Source organism: Panthera leo, chromosome C2 (assembly GCF_018350215.1).
Source record: "Panthera leo isolate Ple1 chromosome C2, P.leo_Ple1_pat1.1, whole genome shotgun sequence".
Taxonomy (NCBI): Eukaryota; Metazoa; Chordata; class Mammalia; order Carnivora; family Felidae; genus Panthera; species Panthera leo.
In genome coordinates, this window is record NC_056687.1 from 107,424,147 (window position 1) to 107,449,099 (window position 24,953).

Below are 24,953 nucleotides of genomic sequence, written 5' to 3' on the forward strand. Positions count from 1 at the left end.
TACTCATTTTTACAGGGAAAAGGTTTATGAGTCCCCATAAGCCCTAACCGACCCAATGGGCAATAACCCTCTGAACGCAGAGCTCAGGGTTACTGGACAGGCTTGGCAAAGCAGGGCAGGAAGGGCTGCCCAAGGTATCCTCTAATAAGACACTCCTGAGAGCCCTGTTTTCTGGAAAAGCTCTGGAATCCTATAGGCAGCAAGTCCAAATGGAAATGGACAGTCTCTAGTTCGTAGCTATTGCCCCATGGTGATGCTTGGGGGTGGTACCTTCTATATTAAACTTTTGTGGGTATTTGGGGTCAAATTCCAGCTACACTAGCCTGGTGAGCCCTGACTTCTTGAGGCTGGCTGAAGGGCTTCCGACTCCAGGTGCTTTGACAGCACAGTGCAGGGTCACTGGGAATCTGGACCTTAGCAAGTGTCAAGAGATCACTGGTATCGAGAGCATAATGTTGGGAGCCTGTGGATTCTGCCGAATTTCAAGCCCTAACCTCCATAAACACACTTCTTTCTTTTAAAGCAAAGCTGGAGGAATCTGTGCTTACTTGCCAATTGACCAGGGTATGTTCCAATAAGAGACATTTGGGAGACTTGATTACTGGTAAGCCCAGGACCCCATTAGGCATCCAGTCTAAACAGGAACAGATTGTCACCAGTTTAAAGCTGCTATCTCAGATTTTTGGGGGTGGGCTCCTTCTGCCCTGATAGAAAAGTAGTTGAAAATGGCTTGGGTCCCAAACAGCCAAGGGCTGGCTGACAAAGTACAGACTGCACATGTACAGGTCCAGAGGTCAGAGTAGTCAAGGACCTAGAAAGGGCAGGGTTGGGTGAGGCCATGTTACAGGAGAGGGATATTGGGGGTACCTTCCATCTGCCTAATCCCAAGCAGTAACCTACAGAAATGAACACATTCTCCCTGAAGGCAAAGCTGAAGGACTCTAGATGGCCATGCCAGGCTGTGGCCAGGCAGACTGGCCTATAGTCTTCCAGTAAGAGACCTTTGGAAGACTGCTGGAAAAACTCAGTACCCCATCAGGCAACCTGTCCAAATGTGGACTATCCTGTTCAAAGCAGCTGATGCAGAAGTATTTGGGGATCCCCCCCCCACCCCCCACCCAGGAGACTATAAAAGGTTGGTGACTGGGCCAAGTTGCACAGGACTGCAGGGTACTGGCTTCCAAGACCAGCTGATAGGATACATACTGAGCATGTGCAGAACATGCAAGTCAGGGTGCCCAGGGACTTGGAACAGGGCAAGCATTGGGAGAGGCTGGGCCATGGGTGTGGGCTCTTGGAGCTCCAAGGCACCTGCCTAAATCTAAGACCTAACCTAGTGGGCATGTGCAGTCCAAGGCAGTCTACCCCAAAGTGTGCCACTTCAGCATATTTTTTTTTTAATTTTTAATGTTTATTTTTGATAGAGATAGAGTAAGGGCAGGGGAGGGGCAGAAAGAGAGAGAGACACAGAATCTGAAGTAGGCTCCAGGCTCTGAGCTGTCAGCACAGAGCCCGATGCGGAGCTTGAACTCACAAACCGCGAGATTGTGACCTGAGCCAAAGTCAGATGCTTAACCGACTGAGCCACCCAGAGGCCTACATATTGATTATTTTGAATTAAAGTTTCTTCTCAAACAGTCAGTGCAAGGATAACACCCTGACTCTCTTTGTCTCCACAAAACAAAAAATAAATCTCCCATTCAAAATTTACCTCCCCTTAACCAGGTGGTAAAAAGACCTCAAAATCACCAGAGATCTGGAATTCAAATCTAAGAAGGCTACATAAATAAACCTTGTCACTTTTACTAATTTTACTATCCCAGCCCAAATTCTGTTTCGAATTCCTTACTAATTAAAGCTTGCAAACATAACTTCTTTGTACTGTCAGTTCCTCACATTTATCCTTTCTAGGTCTAAAATAAGCATAGGGGCACCTGGGTGGCTCAGTCAGCTAAGCATGCCCTGCGTTGGACTCTGCTAACAGCTCAGAGACTGGGCCTGCTTTGGATTCCGTGTGTGCCTCTCCCTCTCTTCCTCTTCCCCACTCATGTTCTGTCTCTCTGAAAAATAAATGTTAAAAAAAATTTTAAAGCATAAAAGCTGCCTGCCTTGGTTATTTCATCTCAATTTTAATATTGGGCCTCTGTTAATCTGTTTCCTCCTGTTAATCTGTCTCGTCAATTTAATTCTTAGATCACCTAGAAGAACCTTGAAGGTAGAGAATCGTTCTTCCTCCTCAACAGTTGGCATAGCCAGCAGGATAAACTTTAGCTGGCTGGACACTGCTGCGGCTGAGAGATTATGGGACATCTGACAAAAGCTGGCACGAGGGAAGAATCCTCATCACCACATCAGCCAACTGGACCTCTGCCTGCCAGGTCTCGTGCAAGTGAATGTGATGTGAGTCCTTTTTCTCTCTCTTCCTAAATCTAGGTTAGCAGGAGAAAATATTTGTGGAACTAGTGCCTTGGCTCTAATGGCTCTGGTGCATTTGGTAGAGTTCTCTTGGCTTGGCACATGGATTTCCACCCAGAGATGACCACAGCTTGTCTTTATCATTGTATTTTGTGTCATTTGTCATCAAAATGAATTACCATAGGAGAGCACACAGACATAGTCCCGGTCAGCCTGTTGTTCGAGGTGGCCTCACAGACTGGTGAGTTCACAGTTACCATCACATCTGTATCTGTTTAGACAAACTTTGCTGCGGGTCGTCTATGTAAAAGCCGGATGAGGTTTTTTCTTTTGTCTTGTTTTATGTCCTCAGAGCTTGGCTTAAGTAATTAAACTTAAGATAAAAATTATTGTCCATATCCAATGTAAATTCCCCTTCTTGAAATCCAGCCCCATCTGCCTGTTTTAACTTCCTTTTTCCCCACAAGATTTACAAGATTTACAAGATTTGTGACCAGTGAGAATATTCTCTCTGGTCTCCACCATCCACAAGATGGAATTACCAGAGGGTACTGTGGTGGCCTGTCAAGTAGAATGAGGTTCTGAGACACACAGTTACAAGCAGTACTCTGATTGTCTGGCCTTGCCAGCAATCGGGAGTTATATGTTATAAGAGGTCCCAGCCCATAGGGGACCCTTGTCTTCGTAACCTCCATTAGTGCTAGAAAAGTCTCATTACAGTAGTGCCTGCCCCATGTCACAAATTAGTGGGTCTGTGACTAGAGATGTCTCACATTTTTGTGGGAGACCAAAGGTATTATTTTCTTTACACCATCTTAACTGCCTGTGCAATGAAGGCCTGTGCTGTCTTAGTCTATTTTGGGAGTAAAATTTTGGACCATGGGGGATGTATCATCTATGCCCTCACCCAGGATGCCTCTTGGGTTCTAGTCTAAGCCTGAAGAATTGCCTTTAGGTTTTCCCATAAAAAGCCTTAATCGTTTGAGTCATGGTTGAGATTAGTAAGATCCTACTCATCATTGCCAGATGATGGATCCTTTCAATTGGCTATATTTGAAAGAAAAATATTATTTACAGAGAGTTTTCAATTATCTTATTGGGATGATGGCTACCCTTTGAAGCTCCTTTGACAAGATGAAAGAACAGTAATTAAACTTAAGATAAAAATTATTGTCCATATCCAATGTAAATTCCCCTTCTTGAAATCCAGCCCCATCTGCCTGTTTTAACTTCCTTTTTCCCCACAAGATTTACACAGAGCACTCCAGCCTAATCTCTAGGTTCAATATATACAGGTTAATCATGTAAATGCCAAAAGCCAGGAAATAAACTTAACAGTTTATTATTAAACTTAACAGACTGACAGTAAGGTCTGCTTTGCTCCTGCTTTTCAGGGCTCCATAATTGGACTCTGCCAGCTTCAGGCATTTCTATGCAATATCCTTTATAGATGTATCCTAGACACTCCCACCTTCACCATACACGCGATAAAATTTATGCCCGCTGGACAGCAGCAAAGCCCTTTTACTTAAAAGCCCTTTTACTTCCACCTTCAGAAGTTCCTACCAAATTTAGAGAGGAATTAGGAAGATTAGTGGTCATCCACAGCACCCCCACCCCTCACACAAACGGATGACCAAAATGTCTCCTAGGCCCTCCAACATACAAGTGATCAGCAGAAGGTCAATGTTCAGGGGCTAATAGAGGCCAAGGTTAAATTGTATACCTCAGAAAGAGGTTTTTGTAAAAAATGCTTTGTACAGACTTTTCAAAGGCATAAGTATTTTGACTCCCATTTTAGTTATCAATCTCCCTGATATAGGAAGCAAGTTCCATTTTAAAAGGCAGGTCAGTCCCTTGACACCCTAGTACTTTGTGGAAATTAAAAAAAACCTGCCTTTGTCTTGCAAATCTCTAATGTGTTAAAAGACTATCGCTTGTAATTCTACTTATTATCTTGAATTGTGTGTCACAGAAGTAACCAAATTTCCATCTCAACTGCATCGTGAATTCTAATCATATTTTTAACCACTGTCATTTTTAAATCTTTTATCATTTATAAACAGCTTTACTTTTATTCAATGCTTTCCCAAGTGTTGCTACAAAAATGCTTCATCTTCAAGGAAACTCATGAAAAACACTCTAGGATACAGGTTTCTGAGAACTTTAAGATCTTTAAGTAAAAAATCCAGAGTTAATGGAAAAACTGGATTCAAACAAAACAAGAATAATTCCACGTGAGTGAATAAACTGATGAAGAGGAGTAATATAATTTTTATGACTTTTGGTTAGAAATATTGTTGATTTTTTTTGAGAGAGAGAGAGAGAGTGCACGTACACGAGCGGGGGAGAGGCAGAGGGAGAGAGAGAGAATATCTTAAGCAACTCCATGCCCACTGTGGAGCCCAACTGATAGGTCTATCCCATGACTCTGGGATCATGACCTGAGCCAAAATCAAGAGTTGGATGCTTAACCGACTGAGCCACTCCAGTGCCCCAAAACATTGCTGATTTTTAAGAATGTTTTATTTCCAGATTTAAGAAAACTTTTTTCCCTTAAGCTAATGGGTTTACAGCAATAAATTACACATTTGTAAACAGATTTGAAACCTTTATCTTCTCCTTACCTGATTCCCCCCCCACCACCCAGAATGTGGAAACTCTCTGTTACTTTATATTTTCATGGCAATATATTTATTTGCATGAATTCAATAAGAATCTGTTCTCCTTGTAACAGGACACAATTGGAAACATGGGCTATATCATCAAGGCTTTGACGGGGATGTCATATTTGAGGGAAACATGCATAGACTCAGATATGACCAAATAGCTTTAAGGAACTGAAGTTGACTTAATGGAGCTAATAAAGCCCATCGCAAATATCAGCCTGACACCTTGCTTACAGAGTAACCGGCAGCCTTACAAGGTAAGTAAGGAAGATCACTTCATTGTAGGTACAAGAACCTCAGGACATTTTGGGGACATCAAGAATAAAGGAAGTAACACAAATTCATAGGTATTATAGGCAAAGTTTGATGATAAGTGTTTGGCTAGACTTCTTAGCCTCGAGAGTCTATTAAAGTTTCAGTCTGAAGATTCCTTATGAAAAGTTCCAGCAAAGCAGATTTAAAAGACCACAATCAATTACTATACTTGCTGTCCTTATGTAAAGAAGGCCAATTTTAATAAAAGCAAACTTATTTTATAGACAAGTTAGTCTTAGTTTGGCTAACTTTGAAAATGAGGGTGACCTCAGAGAGAAAAATTGTTTCAGTAATAATTTTGTGGATATTAGATTCCAGTTCTGTTGACTGTCTTTGAGGTTTTGTGTTCTACCTGTAAACTAGACTAGATTCTGAATTCCGATGTCTTGTGACTGGCTACAACTCTCCAAACAATGTTTCCGATTTTCTCCCATCCTTTTGATTTAGAATCATTGAGAATTAAAACAGACTTCTCTCGCTGAAGCCCTGCAAACTAAATATGAATGACTTGATATAAACTTCAGGAAAATCAGCACAATAGATAACATAAAGGTAATTTTCATGCCTGATGCTCTCTGGGCCATTCAAAAAACTCAGGAGAGACATTCAAACTACATACTAGGAAAATCTCTCAGACTTCCATTACCTTCCCTCGCTGTATTTGAAGACGCTTCAAGCCTGACATCTATGCAAGTGGTTGCAGACGGCCCCAGCTCCGCACCCCTGGAGTGCCCTGCCTACATGAGGCTGACAGACTGGGTCAGGCTAAGTAGGGACCTGGAACAGGTCAAGTGTTAGGAGCAGCTGGTGATGGGAGAGGGCTACTGGGGACACAAGGAATCTGCCTAATTCCAAACCTTAACATACATAAATGCACATATTCCTCCTGAATGTAAAATTGGAGGAATTTGGACCATATTCCTAGGGCAGAGCTGGGAGGACTAGCTAGGAGTATCCTTCAGTAACAGACACTTGGGAGCCTTGATTGTTCAACATGTTCTGGACCTCATCAGGCATCCAGTCCAAAGGGGGGATTACTGCTGCCTCAGAAATATTTTTGGAGGGAGGATGTCTCTATCCTGCGGCCATTCACAGGGTTTTGGTGTGGCAGGAGTTCAACAGGCCTGGAGTGCCCCAGCCGCCCAAGACTGGCTGATAAGGTGCAGACTGTGCATACTCAGGAGGTACAGTTCAGGGTAACCAGGGACCTGGAATGGTACTGTCGGGCAAGGCTGGGTCACAGGAGGGGGCTATTGGAGGTAACTGGCATCTGCCTAATTCCAAATCCTAATCTGTACACATGTGTGTACTTCCCCTGAAGGCAGCGCTGGAGGAATATGGACTACCTTACGAGGGCTAAATTGGGTGGCTTGCTAAGGAACTTCAATAAGAGATGCCTGGGACCCCAGCAAACAGTAAGTACACATGGGGACCAACTTGGCTATTTCAGTGGTAGATAAGACTGAGCCCGATTTGGGGATCTATATTTTGGTTAAAAGTTCTGTATACTAAGTTACAAAGTATAGGCTACTATTGTGGCTTCTACTATGACCATGAGAGGCTTTCTTAATATAAGTTCCCATATTCTTAGAATAAAAATTTGTGGTGAGACAGAAGCCAGATGTATACCACCATGGATAATGATATGTACTAAGTTTCTTATGTGTCCTTTGTAGACCTTACTAAGTGTCTTTGTTCTTATAAAGTCTGGACATAGTGTGCATGAATGTATTCTTAATTTTCTAATAAGTTGAGAGTATAGTAAAGTTCAATTTTTTGGCTAATTTATATTTACAAATATAATTGCCCATTCTGAATATTTAGCAGTTGCTCTTGTAAAATAAAGTGCTACTACACAAAGTAAGTCAGGAATTAAATTGATGTTATTTTCAGAATCTCTGGCATGTGTCCAGTGCTACATTCAATTTAGTAAGATAAAAATTACAGAAATCAGTACCTGATTGTCTTGGTATATACTCTAGCTTATAATACCAAGAGACAGTTAGTGGTTCAGGCCAATCTTTCTCCTTCAAGTCAGTTTCTAATAGGGTGTATTGTTCAGGATCCATAATGATTCTCGTGGAGATTGAAGTAGAAGTTTCCACTTTATCAGCTTCCCTAGGTATTTGGTTTCTCCATTGATTGAAGGTTTCACAGTGAATAGATAGATCTTATAGTAAAGGGGAGGGGTGGCAAGGTTGGATTTGGTGATGCTGGTGATGTTGTTGAGTCCTCAGTTGCAATAAGGTGATAGGGGTAGTAATCTGTGGAGGAGAAAAAGATGTCACAGACTCTGGAGTTGTATCTGCAGCAGAATGTGGCAATCTATTTTGTATAACCACCATTCCTGAATAGGTCATGGAAGTATCCAAAGCTGCAATGAGTATGGTATCCAATAGTGAGCAGTAAGGTAGCATACTGCATTGACCCCCATAGTAATACTTAGGGGTTTAATAATGCATAGCAGATTCATGCCTACAAAATTAAGATAGTGTCCTATAAATTTGTAAATCTTTGTAGCTGTTGTTCTTGCCACTCAAGGAGATCTATAGTTTATGGCCAATATTGGGCCATAATTATTGCGAATACCGCCCCAAGCATAATCATCCTGCATCATACTAGGCTAAGTATTAAACATCTAGTGTTGATACAGCAAAACATGGTGTTCTTCATACCTGAAATTTTTATAGATGATTTATGATATTTTCCTTAGTTTGATGTAGTATTCTTTCTTCTTTGGTCAACCAGATTGTTTTTTTTAATGGCAGGTGCTATAATTTCTGCAGTACTCTAATGATTGTTTTTAAATCAGATTAGTTTTCATTCTGGAGTGTTGTTAGTGCTAATTCCTATCTCTGTGGATGTCTGCCATATTAATTCAATAGGAGTTTTTCTACCATTCTATATCTATGGTTTAGAGATCTTGCTGCCTCCCAGATCATCTTAGTCCAGACTTTCATACCTAGATTGTTACTAAGCAACCTAAGCTTTTGCTTGAATAAGCCATACTTCTCAACTGATCCAGAAGCAGTTGGGTTGTACAGTATCTAGAAATTCCACAATATGCTGTATTTCCCAGCCCATTCTTATATTAGCTTTCCTGTGAAATGTGTGCCCTAATCTTATTTTATGATGTTTGGGATACAATCAGAAATGATTCAGATTTCTAAAGCTCTTTTGGTGGATTTTTTAAAATGAAGTTTAAAAAATTTTAATTCCAGTAAAGTTAACATACAGTGTTAGATTAGTTTCAGGTGTACAATAAAGTGATTCAACAATTCTATACATTACTCAGTGCTCATCGTGATAACTGTACTCTTAAACCCCTTCACTTATTTCACCCATACCCACCCCCCCCCACCTCCCCTCTGGTAATCATCAGTTCTCTATAGTTAAGAGTCTGTTTCTTGGTTTGTCTCTCTGTTTTCTTCTTTGTTCGTTTCTTAAATTCCATACATGAGTGAAATCATATTTTACTTGTCTATCTCTGACTTACTTCACTTAGCATTATACTCTCTAGATCCATCCATGTTGTTACAAATGGCAAGATTTCATTTTTCAAATTTTTTTTTTTTCAACGTTTTTTATTTATTTTCGGGACAGAGAGAGACAGAGCATGAACGGGGGAGGGGCAGAGAGAGAGGGAGACACAGAATCAGAAACAGGCTCCAGGCTCCGAGCCATCAGCCCAGAGCCTGACGCGGGGCTCGAACTCACGGAGCGCGAGATCATGACCTGGCTGAAGTCGGACGCTTAACCGACTGCGCCACCCAGGCGCCCCATGATTTCATTTTTTATGATTGAAATAATATAATAATTCCATTCTTTATCAATTCATCTTTCGATGGGCACTTGGGCTGCTTCCATAATTTAGCTATTGTAAATGATGCTGCAATAAACAAAGGGGTGCATGCATCTCTTTGAATTAGTGTTTTTGTATTTGAGGGGTACATACTCAGTAGTGGGATTACTGGATCATATGGTAGTTCCATTTTTAACTTTTTGAGGAATGTCCGTACTGTCTTCCACAGTGGCTGCAACAGTTTGCATTCCTACCAACAGTGCACAAGGGTTCCTATTTCTTTGCATTCTCTCTAACACTTACGTGTTTCTTTTGTTTTTGATTTTATACATTCTGACAGGTTTGAAGTGATATCTCATTGTAGTTTTGATCCATTTCCCCGATGGATGAATGATGTTGAGTGTCTTTTCGTGTGTTTGGCTATCGGTATTTCTTCTTTGGAGAAATATCTGTCCATGTCTTCTGCCCATTTATTTTTATTTAAAAAATTTTGTAATGCTTGTTTATTTTTGAGAAAAAGAACGAGAGCATGCAAGTTGGGGAGGGGTAGAGAGAGAGACACACAGAATCTGAAGCAGGCTCATATGGGGCTCCAACATACCATGAGATCATGATCTGAGCCAAAGTTAGACTCTCAACCGACTGAGCCACCCAGGTGCCCTGTCTTCCACCCATTTTTAATTGGATTGTTTTTTGGATGTTGAGTTGTACAAGTTCTTTATATATTTTGGATACTAACCCTTTTGTAGATGTCATTTACAAATATCTTCTTCCATTCAGTAGGCAGTCTTTTAGTTTTGTTGATTATTTATTTTTCTGTACAGAAACTTTTTATTTTGATATTGTCCCAATAGCTTATATTTGCTTTTGATTTCCTTGCCTCAGGAGACATATCTAGAGAGATGTTGCTATGGCCAATGTAAAAAGAATTATTACCTGTGCTCTCTTCTAGGATTTTTGTGGTTTCAGGTGCCACATGTAGGTCCTTAATCCGTTTTGAGTTTATTTTTGTGTATGGTGTTAGAAAGTGGTCCGGTTTCATTTTTTTGCATGTAGCCACCCAGTGTTGCCAGCAACATTTGTTGAAGAGGCTTTTTCCCATTGCATATTCTCAGCTATTTTATAAAAGATTAATTGACCATATAAGTGGGGGCTTATTTCTAGGTTTTTCTGTTCTCTTGTATTAATCTCTTTGTCTGTTTTTGTGCCGCTTACATCCTGTTTTGATTACTATAGCTTTGTAGTAGAACTTGAAATCTGGAACTGTAATAGCTCCAGTTTTGTTTTTCTTTTTCAAAATTGCTTTTGCTGTTTGCGGATCTATTGTGGTTCTATAAAAATAATAGGATTGTTCTAGTTCTGTAAAAAATGCTGTTGGTGTTTTGATATGGATTGCATTAAATCTAGTAATTAAATCTAGTCACTTTGGGTAGTATGGACATTTTAACAATATCTGTTATTCCATTCCATAAATGGAATATCTTTCCATGGAATATCTTTCTACTTGTTTGTGTTGTCTTCAGTGTCTTTCATCAGCATTTTATGGTTTTCAGAGTACAGGCCCTTCACTTCTTTGGTTATGTTTATTCCTAGGTATTTTATTATTTTTGGTGCAATTGTAAATGGGATTGCTTTCTTAATTTCTGTTGCTTAATTATTAGTATATAAATACATTATATATTTTGTATCCTGCAACCTAAATGAATGTATCATTTCTAGTAAATTTTTGGTGGAGTCTTCAGGGTTTTTTATATATAGTATCATGTCTATATATAGTATCATATGATACTATATAGTATCACTGCAAATAGTGAAAGTTTTACTTCTTCCTTACCGATTTGAATGCTTTTTATTCCCTTTTCTTGTCTGATTAGTATGACTAGGACTTGTAGGACTATGTTGAATGAAATTGATGACAGTGGACATCCTTGTCTTGGTCCTATCTTAGAGGAAAGTTCTCAGTGTTTCACCATTGCATATGATGCTCACTGTGGGTTTTTTTTTTTAATTTTTTTTTTAATGTTTATTTTTGAGACAGAGAGAGACAGAGAATGAACGGGGGAGGGTCAGAGAGAGAGGGAGACACAGAATCCGAAGCAGGCTCCAGGCTCTGAGCTGTCAGCACAAAGCCCGACGCGGGGCTTGAACTCACAGACCGTGAGATCATGACCTGAGCCGAAGTCGGCCGCTTAACCGACTGAGCCACCCAGGCGCCCCCTCACTGTGGGTTTTTAATATATGGCCTTTATTATTTTGAGGTGTGTTCACTCTAAACCTACTTTTTTGAAAGTTTTTTTTTTTATCATGAATGAATATTGTACTTTGTCAAATGCTTTTTCTGCATCTATTGAAATGATCATATGGTTTTTATCCTTCCTCTTGTTAATGTCATATACACATTGATTTGCAAATATTGAACTGCCTTGCATTCCAGGAATAAATTCCATTTGATCATGGTGAATGATTTTTTAAATATATTGTTGGATTTTTTTTTGCTACTATTTTGATGAGGATTTCCCATATATGTTCATCAGAGATATTAGCCTGTAGGCTTTTGTTTTTGCTTTTTTGCTTTTTGTAGTATCTTTATCTGGTTTTGATATCAGGGTAATACTGGCTTCAGAATGAATTTGGAAACTTTCCCTTCCTTTTCTGTTTTTGGAAGAGTTTGAGAAGAATAGGTATTAATTCTTCTTTAAATGTTTGGTAGAATCCACCTGTGAAGCCATCTCATCCTGGATTTTTGTTTATTGGGTGTTTTTGAATTACTGATTCCAATTTCATTGCTAGTAATCAGTGTGTTCATATGTTCTATTTATTCCTGATTCAGTTTAGGGAGAGTATATGCTTCTAGGAATTCATTCATTTCTTCTAGGATGTCCAATTTGTTAGTATATCATTTTCCATAACATTCTCTTATAATCCTTTGTATTTCTGTGGCATTGTTATTTTTCCTCTTTCATTTCTTTAAAAAAAATTTTTTTAAATATGAAATTTATTGTCAAATTGGTTTCCATACAATACCCAGTGCTTATCCCAAAAGGTGGCCTCCTCAATACCCATCACCCACCCTCCCCTCCCTCCCACCCTTCATTAACCCTCAGTTTGTCCTCAGTTTTAAGAATCTATTATGCTCTGGCTCTCTCCCTCTCTAACCTCTTTTTTTGTTTCTTCCCCTCCCCCATGGACTTCTGTTAAGTTTCTCAGGATCCACATAAGAGTGAAAACATATGGTATGTCTTTCTCTGTATGACTTATTTCACTTAGCATAACACTCTCCAGTTCCATCCACATTGCTACAAAAGGCCATATTTCATTCTTTCTCATTGCCACCTAGTATTCCATTGTGTATATAAATCACAATTTCTTTATCCATTCGTCAGTTGATGGATATGACATTTAGGCTCTTTCCATAATTTGGCTATTGTTGAAAGTGCTGCTATAAACACTGGGGTACAAGTGCCCCTATGCATCAGCACTCCTGTATCTCTTGGGTAAATTCCTAGCAGTGCTGTTGCTGGGTCACAGGGTAGATCTATTTTTAATTTTTTGAGGAACCTCCACACTGTTTTCCAGAGTGGCTGCACAGTCTGCATTCCCACCAGCAGTGCAAGAGGGTTCCCGTTTCTCCACATCCTCTCCAGCATCTATAGTCTCCTGATTTGTTCATTTTAGCCACTCTAACTGGCGTGAGGTGATATATGAGGGTGGTCCTGATTTGTATTTCCCTGATGAGGACCGACATTGAGCATCTTTTCATGTGCCTGTTGGCCATCTGGATGTCTTCTTTACAGAAGTGTCTATTCATGTTTTCTGCCCATTTCTTCACTGGGTTATTTGTTTTTGGGGTGTGGAGTTTGGTGAGCTCTTTATAGATTTTGGATATTAGCCCTTTGTCTGATATGTCATTTGCAAATATCTTTTCCCATTCCATTGGTTGCCTTTTAGTTTTGTTGATTGTTTCCTCTGCTGTGCAGAAGTTTTTTTTTATCTTCATGAGGTCCCAGTAGTTCTTTGCTTTTAATTCCCTTGCCTTTGGAGATGTGTCAAGTAAGAAATTGCTGTGGCTGAGGTCAGAGAGGTTTTTTCCTGCTTTCTCCTCTAGGGTTTTGATGGTTTCCTGTCTCACATCCAGGTCCTTTATCCATTTTTAGTTTATTTTTGTGTATGGTGTAAGAAAGTGGTCTAGTTTCACATTCTTCATGTTGTCCAGTTCTCCCAGCACCATTTGTTAAAGAGACTGTCTTTTTTTCCACTGGATACTCTTTTCTGCTTTGTCAAAGATTAGTTGGCCATACATTTGTGGGTCCAGTGTTGGGGTTTCTGTTCTATTCCATTGGTCTATGTGTCTGTTTTTGTGCCAATACCATGCTGTCTTGATGATTACAGCTTTGTTGTAGAGGCTAAAGTCTGGGATTGTGATGCCTCCTGCTTTGGTCTTCTTTTTCAAAATTACTTTGGCTATTTGGGGCCTTTTGTGGTTCCATACAAATTTTAGGATTCCTTGTTCTAGCTTCAAGAAGAATGCTGGTGCAATTTTGATTGGGATTGCATTGAATGTGTAGATAGCTTTGGGTAGTATTGACATTTTAACAATATTTATTCTTCCAATCCATGAGCACGGAATGTTTTTCATTTCTTTATATCTTCTTCAATTTCCTTCATAAGCTTTCTATAGTTTTCAGCATACAGATCTTTTACATCTTTGGTTAGATTTATTCCTAGGTATTTTATGCTTCTTGGTGCAATTGTGAATGGGATCAGTTTCTTTATTTGTCTTTCTGTTGCTTCATTATTAGTGTATAAGAATGCAACTGATTTCTGTACATTGATTTTGTATCCTGCAACTTTGCTGAATTCATGTATCAGTTCTAGAAGACTTTTGGTGGAGTCTGTCCGATTTTCCATGTATAATATCATGTCATCTGCAAAAAGTGAAAGCTTAATTTCATCTTTGCCAATTTTGATGCCTTTGATTTCCTTTTGTTGTCTGATTGCTGATGCTAGCACTTCCAACACTATGTTAAACAACAGTGGTGAGAGTGGACATCCCTGTCGTGTTCCTGATCTCATGGAGAAAGTTCTCAGTTTTTCCCCACTGAGGATGATATTAGCTGTGGGCTTTTCATATATGGCTTTTATGATGTTTAAGTATGTTCCTTCTATCCCGATTTTCTCGAGGGTTTTTATTAAGAAAGGATGCTGAATTTTGTCAAATGCTTTTTTCTGCATCGATTGACAGGATCATATGGTTCTTATCTTTTCTTTTATTAATGTGATATATCACATTGATTGATTTGCTAATATTGAACCAGCCCTGCAGCCCAGGAATGAATCACACTTGATCATGGTGAATAATTCTTTTTATATGCTGTTGAATTTGATTTGCTAGTATCTTATTGAGAATTTTCACATCCATATTCATCAGGGATATTGGCCTGTAGTTCTCTCTTTTTTTACTGGGTCTCTGTCTGGTTTAGGAATCAAAGTAATGCTGGCTTCATAGAATGAGTCTGGACGTTTTCCTTCCCTTTCTATTTTTTGGAGCAGCTTGAGAAGGATAGGTATTATCTCTGCTTTAAATGTCTGGTAGAATTTCCCAGGGAAGCCATCTGGTCCTGGACTCTTACTTGTTGGGAGATTTTTGATAACCGATTCAATTTCTTCGTGGGTTATGGGTCTGTTCAAGCTTTTGATTTCTTCCTGTTTGAGTTTTGGAAGTGTGTGGGTGTTTAGGAATTTGTCCATTTCTTCCAGGTTGTCCAGTTTGTTGGCATATAATTTTTCATAGTATTCCCTGATAATTGCTTGTATTTCTGAGGGATTGGTTGTAATAATTCCATTTTCATTCATGATTTTATCTATTTGGGTCATCTCCCTTTTCTTTTTGAGAAGCCTGGCTAGAGGTTTATCAATTTCGTTTATTTTTTCAAAAAACCAACTCTTGGTTTCATTGATCTGCTCTACAGTTTTTTTAGATTCTACATTGTTTATTTCTGGTCTGATCTTTATTATTTCTCTTCTTCTGCTGGGTTCAGGGTGTCTTTGCTGTTCTGCTTCTGTTTCCTTTAGGTGTGCTGTTAGATTTTGTATTTGGGATTTTTCTTGTTTCTTGAGATAGGCCTGGATTGCAATGTATTTTCCTCTCAGGACTGCCTTTGCTGCATCCCAAAACATTTGGGTTGTTGTATTTTCATTTTCATTTGTTTCCATATATTTTTAAATTTCTTCTCTAATTGCCTGGTTGACCTATTCATTGTTTAGTTGGGTGTTCTTTAACCTCCATGCTTTTGGAGGTTTTCCAGACTTTTTCCTGTGGTTGATTTCAAGCTTCATAGCATTGTGGTCTGAAAGTATGCATGATATGATCTCAATTCTTGTATACTTTTTTGTGACCCAGTATGTGATCTACCTTGGAGAAGGTTCCATGTGCACTCAAGAAGAAAGTATATTCTGTTGCTTTGGGATGCAGAGTTCTAAATATATCTGTCAAGTCCATCTGATCCAATGTATCATTCAGGGCCCTTGTTTCTTTATTGATCCTGTGGCTAGATCACCTATCCATTGTTGTAAGTGGAATATTAAAGTCCCCTGCAATTACCACATTCTTATCAATAAGGCTGCTTATGTTTGTGATTGTTTTATATATTTGGGGGCTCCTGTATTCGGCACATAGACATTTATAATTGTTAGCTCTTCCTGATGGATAGATCCTGTAATTATTATATAATGCCCTTCTTCATCTCTTGTTACAGCCTTTAAAGTCTAGTTTGTCTGATATAAGTATGGCTACTCCAGCTTTCTTTTGACTTCCAGTAGCATGATAGATAGTTCTCCATCCCCTCACTTTCAATCTAAAGGTGTCCTCAGGTCTAAAATGAGTCTCTTGTAGACAGCAAATAGATGGGTCTTGTTTTTTTATCCATTCTGATACCCCATGTCTTTTGGTTGGAGCATTTAGTCCATTTACATTCAGTGTTATTATAGAAAGATATGGGTTTAGAGTCATTGTGATATCTGTAGGTTTCATGCTTGTAGTGATGTCTCTGGTACTTTGTCTCACAGGATTCCCCTTAGGATCTCTTGTAGGGCTGGTTTAGTGGTGATGAATTCCTTCAGTTGTTGTTTGTTTGGGAAGACCTTTATCTCTCCTATTCTGAATGACAGACTTGCTGGATAAATGATTCTCGGCTGCATATTTTTTTTCTGTTCATTACATTGAAGATTTCCTGCCATTCCTTTCTGGCCTGCCAAGTTTCAGTAGATAGATCCATCACTAGTCTTATAGGTCTCCCTTTATATGTTAGACCATGTTTATCCCTAGCTGCTTTCAGAATTTTCTCTTTATCCTTGTATTAAAAAAATTTTTTTTAATGTTTATTTATTTTTGAGAGAGAGAGGCAGAGCATGAGTGGAGGATGGACAGAGAGAGAGAGGGAGACCTAGAATCTGAAGCAGGCTCCAGGCTCTGAGCTGTCAGCACAGAGCCCAACGTGGGGCTGGAACCCACGAACCTTGAGATCATGACCTGAGCCAAAGTCAGATGCTTAACCGACTGAGCCACACAGGAGCCCTTCCTCTTTCATTTCTGATTTCGAGTCCTCTCTTTTTTTTTATGGGTCTAGCTAAAGGTTTATCAATTTTATTGATCTTTTCAAAGAAGTAGGTTTTGTTTTCATTAATCTGTTCTGATTTTTTAAATCTCTATTTCATTTATTTCTGCTCTAATATTTAGTATTTCCTTCCTTCTGCTAGTTTGGGGCTTTGCTCCTCTTTTTCTAGCTTCTTTAGGTGTAAAGTTAGGTTGTTTGAGATTTTTCTTGTTTCCTGATGTAGGCCTATATTGCTATAAATTTCTCTCCTAGAATACCTTTTGCTACATCCCAAAGATTTGGGGCCATTGTATTTTCCTGATCATTTGTATGTATGTATTATTAAATTTCTTTGATTTCTTCTTTGACCCATTTGTTGTTTGATAGAATGTTATTTAATCTCCATGTATTTGTGTTCTAGACTTTTTTCTTGTGGTTGATTTCTAGTTTCATAGTGTTGTAGTCAGAAAAGATGCATGTTATGATTTCAGTCTTTTTGAATTTGTGGCCTAATGTGATCTATTCTGGAGAATGTTCCATGTGTACTTGAAAAGCATGTGTATTTTTGCTGTGTCTGAATATATCTATTAAATCCATCTGGTCCAGTTGGTCATTCAAAGCCACTGTTTCCTTGTTGATTTTCTTTCTAGGTGATCTGTTGATGTAAGTGGGATGTTAAAATTTCAGTTCACTAGTATTGTTGATTTCTTCTATTATGTTTATTAACTTATTTATGTTATTTGGCTGCTTTCATGTTGGGTGCATAAATGTTTACAATTATTATACCTTATTGTTAAATTGTTCCCTTTATGATTATATAGTGTCCATCTTTATCTCTTGTTACAGTCTGTTTTAAAGTCTGTTTTGTCCAATATATTGTTACCAGCTTTCTTTTCACTTCCATTTGCATGATAAATGTTTTTCCATCTCTTCCCTTTAAATCTGCATGTGTCTTTAGGTCTCTTGTAGGCAGAATATTGATGGGTTTTGCAATTTTATCCAGTTAGGCACCCTATTCTTTTGATTAGGTAGTTCAGTCCATTTTCATTCAAATTAATTACTGGTAAGTATGTATTTATTGCCATTTTATTACTTGCTTTATGGTCACTTTTGTAGTTCTTTGTTCCTTTCTTACTCTCTTGTGGTTTGATGGCTTTCTTTAGTGATATGCTTGGATTCCTTTTTGTTTTTTGTGGTTTTTTTTTTTTTTTGCATATTTATGTCGGGTTACCGTTAGGTTTGTGGCTTGATTTGTGGTTACCATTAGGTTTATATATAATATCCTATGCATATGGCAGTCTGTATTAAGTTGATTGTTGGTAAAGCTTGAACCCGTTCTAAAAGCAGTAATATTTTATTTCCCCCACCCCACATTTTAGGTATATGGTGTTATACTTTACATCTTTATTTTGTGAATACCTTAACCAATTTTCATAGATATATTGATTTTAATATTTTTGAATTTGTGGCCTAATATTCCTGCTGTTGTACTTTAACCTCCATACTGGTTTTATAAGGGATTAATATACTGTTTTTATAATGTTTATATGTACCTATGAAAGTGTTCCCTTTCCTACTTTTATTACTCCTGCTTATGGGCTTTCCTTCCCACTCAGAGAAAGCCTTTAACATTTCTCGTAGAAATGGATTAGTGGTCATGAATGTCTTAACTATTTTTGTCTGGAAAACTCCTTCTCTCTCCTTCTGTTCTCAATGATAGCCTTGCTGGATAGAGAGTATTATTGGCTGCAGATTTTTCTCCTTTTAGCACTTTGAATATATCGTGCCCAAACTCAGCTGATAGCCTTATATGAGATTCCCCTTGTATGTAACTGTTTTCTCTGGCTATTTTTAAAATTCATCACTTTTTTTAAAATGTCATTTTAACTATTCTGTGTCTTGGTGTGGAGCACCTTAGGTTGATTTTGTTGGGGCTCTCTGTGCCTCTTGGATCAGGTTTTCTGTTTCCTTCTGCAGATTAGGGAAGTTTTCAGCTATTATTTATTAAATTTTCTGCCCCCTTTTTTCTCTCTTCTTCTGGGATCCCTATAATCTGAATGTTATTATACTTGGTGGGGTCACTGTGCTCCCTTAACCTATTCTCATTTTCTAATATTCTTTTTTTCTTCTGTTCCATTTGGTTGCTTTCCATTACTCTGTTCTCCAGGTCACTCATCCATTCTTCTACTTCCTCTAGTCCTTTATTCCATGTAGTGTATTTTTCAGTTATTGAGTTCATCTCTGGTTGGTTCTTCTTAATATTTTCTCTTTGTTGAGGAACTTGCTGAGATCTTCCACTCATTTCTCGAGCCCAGTGAGTACCTTTATGACCATTACTTAGAGTTCTCTATCTGGCATATTGCTTATTTCCATTTTGTTTAGCTCTCTTGCTGTGTATTTGTCCTGTTCTTTCATTTGAGACCTATTCCTCTCATTTTGTCTAACTTTCTGTGTCTGTGTTAGGAAATTCAGCTAGGTCTCCTGCTTTTGAAATTGGTGGGCTTATGAACAAGAGGCCCTACAGTGCCCTGCAATGTGAGGTCTATGCAGCAGAAGCTGGCACTTTGGGTTTTCTGCTGTGTGTGTTGTGTGCATCCTACTGTTGTGGTTAAGGTGTGTTTGACTTTAGTCTAGTTGTCTGCAATGACTCTTTGCCTGTTAGGGGTCGGGTTTGGTACCTGTGCTGTTTAAGGGCCCAGTCTGAGAGCCACCATGGGCTTGAGTTGGGTCAGTGAAGATGCATGCCCTCAGCTCATTTTCCAGAATTGTGGTTGCACTGAACTACAGGGTACACTCCCAGCATTGTCTCCTGAAAGGCTTTTGTTGGTGGGTGGGACCTACAGTCAGACCAGCTGTCTGCCCCAAGCCCACTGGTTGGCCTGCAAACTAGTGTGTGTGATTATTTTCCACCTTCCCCAGGGCAGGAGTCACTTTGAGTGGTGCTGGCCACTGTCAGTGCTGCTTACAGAATGCCATGCTTGTGGTGCCACTTTGGATGGACTCCTGCCAAGTGGGGTGGGTTGGATGGGATAGTCTGCAGGAGAACACAAGGGTGGGATGCATAACATAAACAAGGTTTGTACTTGTCTGCTTATGGGAAGAGACTTGGAGCCATTCTGGAGGAACTTCTGCCCAGTGTGGCTGGTTGGAGGGGGAGATTCATAAGACAATGTATCTATGGAACAAAGTAAGCCTAGGATCCTCCTATTCTGACATCTTCCCTGGCAGTCTGATTAGGTTACAGAATTTTCAACAGGGAGAGTAGCTGAGTTTGATATCTCATGAAGTTTTTATGAGTAATCTAAATACAATTGTTAAGAGTTAAGTAAATTGTGGGCACTTTGGTGGGTCAGTCAGTTGAGCATGCAACTTTAGCTCAGGTCATGGTCTCATGGTTTGAGCCCCACATAGAGCCTGCTGCTGTCAGTACAGAGCCCACTTAGGATCCTCTGTTCCCTGCTCTCTGCCCCTCCCCCACTTGTATGTGCTGTCTCTCAAAAATAAACTTAAAAAAAAAAAAAAGAGCAAGTAAGTTGAAGAAAAAAGGTTTGAGCCACTCAGGCACCCTTTACCTACAATCAGTTAAGCATCTGCCTCTTGAACTCAGCTCAGGTCTTGATGTCAGGGTTGTGAGTTAATACCCTGCACTCTGCTCCGCACTGGATGTGAAGCCTACTTAAAAAAAGAAAACATAAAAGTTTATAGATCAACTATTTAAAATAGTTTCTCCAAGTCTTTTGGTACCCTGAAACCTTTAAGTTTTGCTAAATGAGTTAATGTAGATATCATTGAATTTAACTTATTTCCCAATAAGTAAAGAATAAAACATTAATTAGTGACTATAGGTTTATCTATTCTTTTGGCTTTCCTATCACAGAGGAACTAAAACTTGAGTCTCTTAGTAAACAGTGTTTTGTGCTTTTTGAAAGATTGTTATGAATAAGCACATATTTCAAGAAATTTATAAATACCTTCATAGTGCATTTTTAGATTGGCAAATTAAGTAAATGTAACAATTCATAATTGCTTAGTATTTTTCACTATAAAGTTTCTAAGGGTAAAAGACTTTTTTTTTAATTTTTATTTTTTTAAATTCACATCCAAGTTAGCATAGAGTGCAACAATGATTTCAGGAGTAGATTCTTTAGTGCCCCTCACCCATTTAGCCCATCCCCCGCTCCCTCAACCTCTCCAGCAACCCTCTGTTTGTTCTCCATATTTAAGAGTCTTATGTTTTGTCCCCCTCCCTGTTTTTATATTATTTTTGCTTCCCTTATGTTCATCTGTTTTGTATCTTAAAGTTCTCATATGAGTGAAGTCATATGATATTTGTTTCTAATTTCACTTAGCATAATACCCTCTAGTTCCACCCACATAGTTGCAAATGGCAAGATTTCATTCTTTTTGATTGCCGAGTAATACTCCAGTGCGTGTGTGTGTTCTTTATCCATTCATCCATTGATGGACCTTTGGGCTCTTTCCATACTTTGACTATTGTTGATAGTGCTGCTGTAAACATTGGGGTGCATGTGTCCCTTCAAAACAGCATACCTGTATCCCTTGGGTAAATACCTAGTAGTGTAATTGCTGGGTCATAGGGTAGTTCTATTTTTAATTTTTTGAGGAACCTCCATACTGTTTTCCAGAGTAGCTGCCCAGTTTGCATTCTCACCAGCAGCGCGAGAGATCCTATTTCTCTGCATCCTCGCCAACATCTGTTGTTGCCTGAGTTGTTAATGTTAGCCATTCTGACAGGTGTGAAGTGGTATCTCATGGTGGTTTTGATTTGTATTTCCCTGATGATAAGTGATGTTGAGCATCTTTTCATGTGTTGGTTGGCCATCTGGATGTCTTCTTTGGAGAAGTGTCTATTTATGTCTTTTGCCCATTTCTTCACTGGATTATTTGTTTTTTGGGTATTGAGTTTGAGAAGTTCTTTGTAGATTTTGGATACTATTTATCTGATATGTCATTTGCAAATATCTTCTCCCATTCTGCCGGTTGCCTTTTAGTTTTTCTGATTGTTTCTTTTGCTGTGCAGAAGCTTTTTATTTTGATGAGGTCCCAATAGTTCATTTTTGCTTTTGTGTTGAGTAAGAAGTTGCTGTGGCCAAGGTCAAAGAGGTTTTTGCCTGCTTTCTCTTCAAGGATTTTGATGGCTTCCTGTCTTACATTGAGGTCTTTCATCCATTTTATTTTTGTGTATGGTGTAAGAAAGTGGTCCAGGTTCATTTTTCTGCATGTCACTGTCCAGTTTTCCCAGCACCATTTGCTGAAGAGACTGTCTTTAGTTGGCCATACATTTGTGGGTCCATTTCTGGGTTCTCTATTCTGTTCCATTGATCTGAGTGTCTGTTTTTGTGCCAGTACCAGACTGTCTTGATGATTACAGCTTTGTAGTATAGCTTGAAGTCTGGGATTGTGATGCCTCCTGCTTTGGTTTTCTTTTTCAAGATTGCTTTCGCTATTCCAGGTCTTTTCTGGTTCTGTACAAACTTTAGGATTGTTAGCTCTAGCTCTGTGAAGAATGCTGGTGTTACTTTGACAGGGATTGCATTGAATGTATAGATTGCTTTGGGTAGTGTTGACATTTTAACAATATTTCTTCTTCCTATCCAGGAGCATGGAATCTTTTCCCATTTTTTTGTGTCTCCTTCAATTTCTTTCATAAGCTTTCTATAGTTTTCAGTGTATAAATTTTTCACCTCTTGTTAGATTTATTCCTAGGTATGTTATGGTTTTTGGTGCAGTTGTAAATGGGATCGATTCCTTGATTTCTCTTTCTGTTGCTTCATTTTTGGTGTGTAGGAATGCAACTGATTTCTGTGCATTGATTTTAGATCCTGCCACTTTGCTGAATTCATGGATCAGTTCTAGAAGTTTTTTTTGTGGAATCTTTTGGGTTTTCCATATAGAGTATCATGTCATCTGCGAAGAGTGAAAATTTGACCTCCTCCTGGCCGATTTGGATGCCTAAGGGTTAAAGCTTCTAATATGTGATTACAGCTACTAAAAATAATAGGGAAACATCTCCATATGCAAGAAAAGTAGAACATGTGTTTTTCTCCTCCATTTCTTATAGCTTCTTTATAAAAAATTTTTGTCCTAAAGTGAGACTATTTTTTTTTTTCACATTCAGATTTTTTCCTCTTTAAAAAGTCTTAAAAGATTGTGAACAAGGAATCTTTAAAATGATTTTAATGTATGATCATGCTGGCTAAGATTAAAATGATTTATTTGAAAAATGAGTTTTAATATAAAAAGCTGGTGCAAATTAAAATTTGTTTTTTGTCTCTGTTAAAATCATAATAATCTAAGAAAATGTCCTTTTAATTGTAAACAATTTTTTTACTTTTAATGCAATGTACCTAGAAAAGTAAAGGTTCCATGTTTTGTCTCCATCAAGTCTTTGATTACTTAGAAAAAAGAGTGTTTAATTTTATTTGCCTATGAAGTCTTTAACTGCCACTTTAGATAAAATGGATAATTATTGTATGATATGTTACTCTGTTTAATGAGAAGTCTGAACTTTTTTTTTTTTTTTTTGACAGAACTCCCAAATTCTAAAATGAAGTCTTCTTGAGTTTGAAACTTTCCACAAGATCTCTAGAAGATTTCAAGGGTTTGTTCTTCTCATAAAAGAGAGATGTTAAAGGCAGCAACCTCTTTGACCTTGGCTGCAGCAACTTCTTACTTGACATGTCTCTGAAGGCAAGGGAAATAAAAGCAAAAATAAACTATTGAGACGTCAAGATAAAAAGCTTCTACACAGCAAAAGAAACAAAACTGAAAGGCAACCAATGGAATGGGAGAAGATATTTGCAAATGATATATTGGATAAAGGGTTAGTATCCAAAATCTATAAAAAACTTACCAAACTCAACATCCAAAAAACAAACAATCCAGTGAAGAAAAAGGCAGAACACGAATGGACACTTTTCCAAGACACATGAAAAGATGCTCAACAATGCTCATCATCAGGGAAATACAAATCAAAACGACACTGAGATACCACCTCATACTGGTCAGAATACCTAAGATTAATGCCTCAGGAAACAACAGATGTTGGCAAGGATGTGGAAAAAGGGGAGCCCTCTTGCACTTTTGGTGGCCTGCAAACTGGTGCAGCCACTCTGGTAAACAGTGTGGAGGTTCCTCAAAAAATTAAAATTACAAATACCCTACCATCCAACAATTGCACCATTAGGAATTTATCCAGAGAATACAGGAATGCTGACCCGAAGGGACACATGCTCCCTAATGTTGATAGCAGTGCTATCAACAATAGCCAAATTCTGGAAAGAGCCCAAATGTCCATCAACTGATAAATGGATTAAAGAAGTGTGTGTGTATACACAATGGAATTGTATTACAATGGACTACTACTCAGCCATCAAAAAGAATGAAATCTTGACATTTACAACAACATGGATGAAACTGGAGGGTATTATTCTAAGCAGAATAATTCAGAGAGATATCTTATGATGTCACTCATATGTGGAATTGGAGAAACTTAAACGATCATAGGGGAAGGGTAGGAAAAATAAAAACAGAGAGGCAAACCATAAGAGACTTTTAAATACAGAGAACAAACAGTTGATAGGGGTTGGGTGATGGGCATTAAGGAGGGCACTTGGGATGAGCTCTGTGTGTTATATGTAACAGATCACTGGATTCTACTCCTGAAGCCAAGACTACACTGTATGTTAGCTAACTTGAGAATAAATAAAGAGATGTTAATTATGTTTATTTGGTATGTTAAATTGCATGGGAATCATTGTCAAGTAAGTGATGCTAAACCTTCTTAGATTATATTTCCATAAATATAATTGTTCTAGAAATTGTGTGAGACTCCTAGAAATTTATTATGTTATCACTTGTAATTCTAGTTATTATCTTGAAGTATTGGTTATTTCTGTGATGATTAAATCTCCTTGTCAATTGCATTGTAACGATTTTTTTAAATTCTTTTTGAGAGAGAGCAGAGGGGCAGAGAGAAAGGGAGAGACGGAGAATCCCAAGCAGGCTCTGCACTGACAGTGCAGAGCTCAATTGAGGGCTCAAAGTCACAAACCGTGAAATCATGACCTGAGCTGAAATCAAGAGTTGGATGCCTGACCCACTGAGCCACCCAGTGCCCCTGCATTGTAATGAATTCTA

At 38.5% G+C, this 24,953-nt stretch overlaps 2 long non-coding RNA genes across 8 annotated transcripts in view; one reads left to right on the plus strand and one right to left on the minus strand.

Annotated features, from left to right (window-relative positions):
* Positions 1–24,953, minus strand: part of LOC122198397 — a 70,215-nt gene that overhangs the window by 4,550 nt on the left and 40,712 nt on the right. For 3 of the 6 annotated variants that reach the window (XR_006192965.1, XR_006192962.1, XR_006192960.1), the window contains one exon: positions 7,265–7,663. This is a non-coding gene — a long non-coding RNA (uncharacterized LOC122198397). Of the gene's footprint in view, positions 1–7,264; positions 7,664–20,365; positions 20,469–24,953 lie in introns of those variants that run through there. The other 3 variants (XR_006192964.1, XR_006192963.1, XR_006192961.1) reach the window with 3 other exon arrangements.
* Positions 2,194–23,508, plus strand: LOC122198398. Of its 2 annotated transcripts, XR_006192966.1 has the most exons (6): positions 2,194–2,400; positions 5,153–5,341; positions 5,847–5,951; positions 6,495–6,583; positions 6,721–6,814; positions 23,345–23,508. It is a non-coding gene; the product is annotated as an uncharacterized LOC122198398 (long non-coding RNA). The 2 variants fall into 2 exon arrangements; XR_006192967.1 differs by lacking the exon at positions 6,495–6,583.